Source organism: Mustela erminea, chromosome 18 (genome assembly GCF_009829155.1).
Source record: "Mustela erminea isolate mMusErm1 chromosome 18, mMusErm1.Pri, whole genome shotgun sequence".
Lineage (NCBI taxonomy): Eukaryota > Metazoa > Chordata > Mammalia > Carnivora > Mustelidae > Mustela > Mustela erminea.
In genome coordinates, this window is record NC_045631.1 from 29,894,189 (window position 1) to 29,903,302 (window position 9,114).

The 9,114-nt window shown below is 51.8% G+C and overlaps 1 protein-coding gene across 1 annotated transcript in view; it reads left to right on the forward strand.

The window, feature by feature from the left end:
• The window catches only part of MRPS23 (mitochondrial ribosomal protein S23), a 50,663-nt gene extending 47,784 nt beyond the window's left edge, over positions 1-2,879 (forward strand). The window contains exon 6 of the mRNA XM_032320656.1: positions 2,154-2,879. The gene's annotated coding sequence lies outside the window, so the exon portion shown is untranslated. The remainder of the gene's footprint in view (positions 1-2,153) is intronic.
• The last annotated feature ends 6,235 nt before the right edge of the window (positions 2,880-9,114 follow it).

A 9,114-nucleotide genomic window follows, 5' to 3' on the forward strand; every position in this document is an offset into this window, starting at 1 on the left:
TGCCTACCAGCTCCCCGCCCCCCCGCCCCGATCCCCCCAGCAGGGCTTCCCGCCTCCTGGGCTCCTTCTCCAGCCGAACGTCTTGCTGTGCTGTTGGCCGAGCTATTTCACGGGGGCGGAAAGAACCGCTCCATGGAGATTTGTGAAAATTTTCTGCCATGGTGAAGGGTCTGGGATATAGATGGGAGGCACTGGCCCTTTGCTAAGGGGTGTTGATGTGAAACTAGTGGGCGCGGACCAGCCAGCTGAGGCCCTTCCTAGGTCTGCTCCGGAGCCCAGTCATAGGTGTCTAGCCCAGCACCCAGAATGGTGAGCCTATATGGGGTGCTAAGCTGGTACTCAGCAAACACTGGCTTTCCTCCCCACGTCCCTTTCTGAGCTCCCAGCCATCGAACTGCTGAAACCGAATTCCCATTTGGGAAAACAGATTCCCTTATCTGCAGGGATGCAGGAAAGATAGGAGGCACCATCCTGTGACTTTGAAGTGAATGTCACAGGAAGAAGGGCACGAGAGGGAGCAGGTGCTGTTAACCCTTCCCCATCACCCTACAGCCCTTCTCCGAGGACCCCGTCGCCATTTGCTGCTCTGGTGGTGGGGGAGGAGGGCCGCCCCGGGGAGGGCCAGAATCCAACAGGAAGCCATGTGGCGGGCGCCTCAGTCCTGGCGCCCACCACAGCTGTCAGCTGCTCCTGACTGCTCCTGCCCTGCCCAGAGGCGCCCCAGCCGTGGTGGGGGGCCCCGGGACGCAGCTGCTCCTGCCAACGCTGGGAGCATGCACTTCTTAGCCCTCTTGGCGACCCGCAGCCCCAGCCCAAGGAGCAAAGATGAGAGGGGGGAGGAAGAACTGGATGCTCACCCTCTCGAAATGGTTCCAGATTTGGCTTGACTCTGTGGCCTCTTTGCCTCTGGCTTACTGATTAAGTCCGGCTTCCCCAGGGCAGCTGCTCCCCGGGAGTCCCAGAAGCATCTGCAGGGGCCGGGGCAGGGGGGGGGGGCAGGAAGTAACCAGTGTACTGGCAGTGCCCCAGACGCAAATCTAGCTCTCGTTTGGAACCATTGGCCTTACCTCCCCACCGCCCCAATCTGCTCAGAATCGCAGGAACCACACTTGGCCGGGGTTGGGAAACCCCCTCCCTGCTTCAGATTCTTCCCATTTCTCCCTTCGGAAGTGCCCGTTCCAGGCTGTTCAGATGTGTTTAGAGTGACAAATATTCTACCCCACATCAGCCGAGCATAAATGTACTTTCGGTGGGCTGGAGCTAAAGAAACACAAAAATCTAGTGTGCGACAAGTAAGGATCAATCGCCTGCTGAAGAGAGAACTAGAACAAGACCTAGAGGAGGCAGCCTCGCCCTCCAGGGCCTTGTAGTGTAGTTGAAGAGATGAGCGACCATGTAAGTCACAGTTTCAAGCGCCACAGAAGGGATGTCACAGCTCCCTCTGTGCCTAATTACCAAATGAATGGCTCCTGCAGTAATTGCTCTCCTGGCCAGGGGAGAGAGGGGTTGCTCCAGGCCCACATGCTCAGGGTGGGCCGCCCTGGGGCAAGTTTGCGGTGGGGGTAGGGGTTGGGGGGATGGGGGGTGGGTTGGGGGGTGAAGGAGAGGCCTGGATTTGAATTGCTTCTGGAAGGCTGAGTACATCAGATATTATTAAAAGGATCCATGATGCTTTTTTGCTTTGGAAAAGGACTAGCTATCCTTTCTAGATTAGTGCCTGATTCCAGGGCACTGCCCCTCACATCTTCAGGGTGCCCAGGAAATGTAATTTGAAAAATTAGAATGACCTTTTATGAGCACCTGCTCTGTGCCAATCATTGCAGGGGTGGGGGACATATTAAAAAAATTATTTCTGGTATTTACAATGGCGATTACTGGAAGATTATCCCCTACCCTAATCTATAGATGAAACAAATGGGGCTCAGAGAGTGTAGTTAGCTTGCCCAAGGTCAAGGAGCTAAGTCAGAAAGCAGACAGGGTTTGAGAGGCTGGGATGTGAAAGGGACCCATTCGGTAGCTGTTTGCTGAGGACTTCCCCATGAGTGTCTAACTGGCTGTCTTCAAGAAGACCTAGTCTCTTGGAGCCCCCCTAAAACACTGCATGGATTGAGGAGCCAGCTTTGATATTTTTTCCTTGTCTTTTTTTTTTTTAGGATAAGGGAAGAGAAGCCCTAATAGATATCGTTACTGCTAAGAGAAACACAGCACTAGTGAGGAGAGTGCCTGGAGGTTTGGGAACTGGGCAAGGGTCTGAGGCAGACCTGCAGAGGGTGGGGATCTCTGTGACTCAGAAGCCCCGGGGGAAAATGAATGGACTCCTGCCTCCCCCACCCCAGGCTTCCTGTCTGTCCTGACACTCTTTTCCCTCTTTCTCTGCTACGGAGGTGGTGCTGATAAGCTTGACCTCAGCTGCTGGAGGAAATGGAAACCTCAGCTCTTCAAGCCCCCTCCCCCTCCTGCCCATTGGGCTTGAGCAGCAGAGCATGGGGCCGGGGAAGGTGGCACCTGGTCCAGTTGCATACACAGGGCGTGCTCTGACCTGCTGGTTTGGTGGAGTGGGGTGTCAATCTCTCCCTTCCCTCTGCCCTGCTCTCCTGACTTTGTAGGAATGAAGTGATTAACTCTCATCTCCTACTCCCTTCAGCCATGGAATCTGATCCACTTGGCTCTCAATGAACCTTCTCAAAGCCCTTATGGTCTAAGATGATATCCAGGTTCCCCATTATGAAAACAAAACCAACATGTTCCAGGAAAAAAATACACACACACACACACACACACACAGAGAGAGAGAGAGAGAAAAGAACCATGAATCATTCACTCCTCCAAAGGTAACACTATGATATTTGGGTATGCCCAGGTGGAAATGCTAAATTTTTTAAAAATAGCTTTGATGAAACTTCCTCCAACTTTGTATCCTATTCATTCACTTAGATTTTCTTCAAATTATTTATAAAGTTTTTGTGAGCATCATTTTAATGACTGTGTAAGATTCTATCATATGGCTATGTCATAATTTATTTCATTCTGATATGACTAACTATCTGAGCAGCTCTAGCTTTTTGCTACCATAAGTCATATCACAGTGGACATATTTGTGCATAAATATTTTTGACATTTTAGTTTATAGCCTTAGGATGGGTTCCCAGAAGTGGAATTATGAGGCCAAGAGTACGAGCATGTTTAAGGCTCTTGATATATTTTCCAAATGCCTTTCCAAAAGGGTTATATTAATTTATACTTTATTAGGAGTCTATAAAAGTGTTTGACATGTCACACTTCCCAACAATCAATACACTCTTTAAAAATTAGGTTTTAACTACCCAAGTTTACTCTCCCTTGTAAAACCAAATGGTACAGGTCAGGGTAATGCTGTTTTTGACCATGTCCTCACCTGCTCTCCTGCTCATTCCCATGCGGGTGCCCAGAGCTTCCTGGGGGCCGGAAATTCTCCCAGGTTCTTTCCTGTGTCTCTACATACACCGACTCAGGGTCCTATTTGATTATGTATACCTGCTGGTGTCCTCAAAAATAGCTCTTTTTCCTTTTCTCCACCTAGAGTGGAGGTTGGCATGCTTTTTCTGGAAAGGGCCACAGGGTCAGTATTTTGGGCCTATGGGCCACAGTCTGCTGTTTTCCTGCAAGAGCACCATCACCCCAGGTGACACGTGAGTGCATGAGGATGGCTCTGTTGACTCGGAGAGCCACTGGGCTGGATTTAGCTTGCAGGCTGCAGTTTGCTGGCCCCTTTTCTAGACTATGAATTCCTTGGAGCCAGCGTCGAGTGGGTGCCCCGGACCCCTGGAACAGGGTTCTATGCAATTAGGGATTTGAGGATGACGAGGTGGAGGCCTGACATTTTCAACACTGGACTTGGGGCTTGAGATGGCAGAAGGGATGGGGAGGCGTCGTGCTGCATGAGCTCCTCTCTACTCCCTGCACCTTGGCCCTTCATGGGGGAAGACAGGAGGAAAATGAAGGGACATTTGCAAATGGCTTGAGTTCCGCGGGTCCCGAGAGTGGAACATGAGACGCATGCGCCGTAACCTTTCCCCACTCTTGTCTCCCTTAGCTGGCACCGAGCCCCATTCTTGTGCTGTGGTCAGACAGGAAAGGTGCCTACCAGGCAGGGTAAAAGTCTGGGCCTCAGTAATGTGACTACAGGCAGGAGAATAAAAAGAACCAGCATCCGACAAGCATTTACTACGCACCGGAGTGCTGCAGATTCCCAGCAATCCAGCAACAATGGTATTGGACGCTGAGGTCAGTGCTCTGGTTATTCCTGTCATGTAGATGAGGACCAAGAGAGGGGAGGTAATTTGCCAAGACTTTTATAGCTGTTCGTGAGTGGAACAAAGGGCCTGAACCTATGTATCTGATGCCAGCGCCTCATCTTCTGACCGTGCTCTGGGCACCTGTGTGGCTGACCTTCCCACAGGCCTGCTCGATATCCATTCTACTCTTTGTTCCTTCGAGCCGAGAGTGCTGCTAAAACGCCCAGCTGACAATCTAGTTTCCAGTCTCCTTTGCAGCTACAGATGGTCAATGAGATGAAAGTGAGAGCTCTTTGGTTCTCTTTCCTGCTGTTGGGAATGAAACATGGTGACCAAAGCCCCAACAGCCACGATGAGGCCACCCTAGGGATGGAAGCCACATGCTGCCGCTGGTGGAATGGAAGCCTGGAAGGAACCTTCTGCAGGCTTCTTCTTCTTCTTCTTTTTTTTTTCCTCGTAACATGAGGGAGATAAATCTCTATCTTGTTTAGGCCATATTGATCAGGGTCTTTCTTACAGGAAGATGAATGTAATTCCTAAGTGTTAAAGCCTCAGAGAAGGTCTGTAGCTTGCAGGTCTAATATCGCACACAAAATTTGCTAAGAGGAGTCTGTCCAGCAGGCTCCGAACACATGTCTCTTGCCCTGTCCCCCCTGTTCCAGAGTCATCCCATGCACTAGAACAAAATGATAAAAATGTGGGCCAGGGATCCAAAAGTGATGCGACCCTGGGAGAGGGGAGGAAGTGGGTTAAAAGGAGAAGAAAGAGCCCCTAGGGGGAGGGAAGGGGTTTCCTTCCCAACTTTGAGAGGGGTGGCCGCTCAAGGCCAAGAGCAGGTTGAAGGCTTTGCCCTCTGAGGAGCAGGATCCCATATTATCCACAGGTCTCGAACAGATGGGATGATCCACCATGGCCTGAGACAAAGAACCATGGCTCCTGTGTTCCTGGTTCCGGGTTCCCGTGGGTTGACCGCCCATCAGTAGAGTGCCTACCAGTGACCTGCCCCTCCCTCCCCTCCACTGCCCAGCGTGCTAACCATGACGCTGCCATCTGGTCCTCTGAAACCAAACCTGTGGGGGCTTAGGGATATCCAGGGAGGCCAGCCAGCAGAGATTCCGAGTGGGATCTAGCTCTCACCTCTAAAAGCACAGTTTGGCATCCATTTTCATCTCCAAGCTCTGGTCCCACACAGGGAAAGAACACGAAGTAGAGACCTCCAGTTCAAAATCGTCAGCGTTCCAGAGAGTAAAGATAGAACTTTTCTCTCAAATCGTGGTTTTAGGATTCCACTGACAGATAGCTACTCAGCTCCCAGTAACCTAGGAAGGGCAGGTGGGAAACCTCAGTGGGAAGTCTGGAGCTCAGGTACTGGGTGGTCAAGGCCATCCGAGCCATTGGTGAGCCCCGTGAGGTTCTTGGTAAACCCATCCCATGGGAGGATGAAGACACGGTGGAAGGCAGGGTTCTCACCAGAAACAAAGAGGAGAATCCTGACAGACGCCTTTGGAGGTAGCCTGCCCTGGGAGCTTCACCTTGAAAGAAAGTTGCTGCTGAGGTCACACACTTCACCTTGTCCTCTGCCAAGCGAAGCACTTCCCAGTTTTTCCCTCAGACGTTTGTTTCCCTATCAAGACAATCTGTAGATCTCTCTCCAGTCGGCACACTGGCTGCAAAGATAATGTAGGTATTTTCAGCCAGCCCGGAGCAGGAAAGATAAGGGGGGGAGAGTCGGGGAAAACTTGATTGAGTGACCGAGATAAATGGACTGTACCACAGGAAATTGAAATGCAAAAATAAGAATTGGGAGCAACTGAAATATTTAAAAAGAGAAGAACGGGCGTGTGAATGGAGCAGCCTTACCCCTTCCTCGCCTGAGCTCCTAAATATTGCAAAAGAGAATAGAGCGGAGAGAATCTCAGAATAGAAACTAGCCATTAAGGGAGACAGAATGACAGGGTTTGGCTTACAAATGGGATGATAATTAAGAAAGGAGGAGAAATAAGAGGGGCTTGCGGTTTGATTCTTTGCCTCTGGTCTCACTTAGGTTATGTGTCCAAGAGAACGTGTCCCTGGCTTGCGGTTCTGCCTTCCAGAGGCCTTTCTCTGGCCCTCCCTCTGGAGGGGACGAGAGGGAGCTGAGCGCTGGGCCTTCTTGGCTGAGAGGCAGGAGGGGTGTGTATCCGTTAGAAGCTTAGAAGCGAGGCTCTGGAGACAACAGGCCCCATGGTATTCGAGCAGCTTATGTAAAATAAGCATTTGCTTCTCCGACCTCACGGTTTGGAGGTGAGCCTTCCACACAGTCAAACGGACCTGAGTTCCTGCCACCAGGTCTTGGTTTTGTCCACAGTGGTGAGGCTGGGCTGCCTGGTTCAGGCCACAGGCAAAGGGAAAGAGTACAGACAAGATACATTCTTGTATCCCAAGGCTCAGGCTAGGACCTGGTGCCCCTTGAGAGTAGCTGAGTGCCTGTGGGCAGCCATCCGGTGAGAGCTGCCCCATCAGTCTGGGGCCTGGACTTCTTCCATCAGGCAGGCAGGCCCCCGGGGGCCAGCTGACTCTACTCAGCGGTGCAAGCTGGGTCTGGAGGCAAAAGCACTTGTGAAGGGGCGAGGCCTCCTTCCCCGTCTCCTTGCAAAAGATCAGTCCCTGCCCACCCCCTCCCACTCCCCTGCCCTGGGCTGCAGGAGGCCAGAATGCTCCTCCCCGCTCATTGTGGAGGGGAAGCATTTCTGCCCAGAGACACCCTTTTTTTATCCTCCCGAACAGAGAGTGAAAGCTAGCGGGAAAGGATGCTAGAGCACCCGCATGGGACAGGGCTAGCTGGAGCTCCTGCCTGGGCCCTTCAGCTCAGCAGGAGAGGGAAGAGCGCAGAGCAGCCCATTCTGTCCGCCCACCTGAGGGGGTGTCTCTGGCACAGGCAGGACAGGGGCTGGGGGCTTGGCGCCCATCTGCTCCTCCTCAGGGCGCTCGCCGTGGTTCACGCGGGTGCTGACTGTCAAGCTAAAGCAGCGGCTCAGGAACTAGGGAACTGGTCTTCCCAGCGTTGCCCCCAGCACGGCCACCTCCTCAATCAATAGGCGCACAACCGGGCAAGCCAGATCTAATGACTTCAGCCCTCGCAAACAGAACCTAATTCCCCTCTCTGTTTTTAAGGATAAAAATCTATGCATAAAACGCCTGAATGATTCAGAGGGCACGGGAGAGCTTATCTGCTTATTCCTTCATATCATCAGCTTGGCATTTCTCGAAACAATGAAACTATTCTCTTTCTTTAGACATGAAACATGGCCTCAGAGACCTTGCCTTGCAATCAGAAGACTGGGGCTCCCTCTGGGGCTCCATGTAGAACTTATCCTGGCTGCAAAGGGTTCTCTCCTCAAGGCCTTTCTCCTGTGCAACCTGGGAGCAGGCCGAGTGTGCATGGCTCAGGAATTTGCAAGAAACAATGTGTTTATGCTGAAAGAGTACTCTAATATTCTAAAGGTAGCGGCTACTCCGACTGCCCACCTGGATCCCACGGTTCAGGCGGCTGATGTAAACCCAGAGCTCGACACCTCACTCGCTCTTGCTGAAATCTGTAGTCTCACTAGACACAAAGCCTAGACGAAACCTATGCCCAAGTTCCAAGAGTACACCTCATCTCCTCCCTGTCCTGGTTAGTCCAGTCTCTTGTCAGGACACTTTCTTGTCAATCTGAACATTTTGGAATTCTTTCTTTTTAAAAGATAGAGTTTAGGGGCACCTGGGTGGCTCAGTCTGTTAAGCATCTGCCTTTGGCTCAGGTCATGATCCCAGGTCCTGGGATCGAGCCCCATATTGAGCCTTGTATCAAGCCCCGCATGGAGGCCCACATCGGGCTCCTGATCCAGTTTATTTTCCATTCTCTGTATAAGTCATGCAGTTCAGTATGAAAAAGAGATGATACAGAGTGACCAGGTGATTGAATGAACTGGGCTTGGTAGGGTGTGAGGAGGAAGCAAAGTTCTTCTTTCCCCCACTGCCCCTGCACAGTGGCTCTGAGGGTTCATTTCCCCTTACTCCTGCTTTTTGGATACTCCCACGTATTAATGGAAAGTTTCATTTCTTCCGATTATAAACTGTCAGTCAAGTCCAGTCTCCCACGAAACTCTTGTGCAACCTGTTGCTTCTCCTCTCTAAGTTGGCCCGGGGGAGCAGGATGTGGTCAGCTCCTTCTCTGTTTTCTCCCTGCTCTGCCCTCTCTCCTGCCTTGGTGGGCTGTCTCTGCCTCGGCCAATGTAGATGAAGAGTGGGGCGGGGATTTAAGGGTCTGGCTAAGTCTCGGTTGACCAGAACAGGTGTCACATGGTGTCCTCTGGGTTGTGTTTCTCTTTTGGGTCCTTTGGAGACACCAGCTCCCCAGAGACCAGGGTCCCAGAGCAAATATCAGATGGTGTCTAAGAAAGTACCCCAAGGGCCAAAGCTGGCAGCCCGTGGGCAGGAATGGTCAGCCAAGAAGCCGGTCTTAGCTAGGGAGACAAGCTGATTGGCAAGCCACGAGAAGTGGGGACAAACAAAGGAGAGGGGAGTCCAGTTCAATGTGGGGGATTGTACCTGTCAAGCCTGGGCTAGAGGTGGATTATATAGGCCACACAGCCTTTTTTTAAAGGGGCCGGGCTGGAGGAACAGCATGTGGCCCATCTCATCAAGGTCATCGCCTTCATTCTTGCCAAGACTGTCCTCGTCAACAACAGCATCCTAAAAGGTGGGGAAGGAGGAGACTCTTTGTGGAGTCAGGAGACCCCTTGGGGGACCACCTGGATTAAATGTGGCTGTTTCTTATCCTCTTCCTCTGCCTGCTAAGAAAAGGAAACTTTTGGGC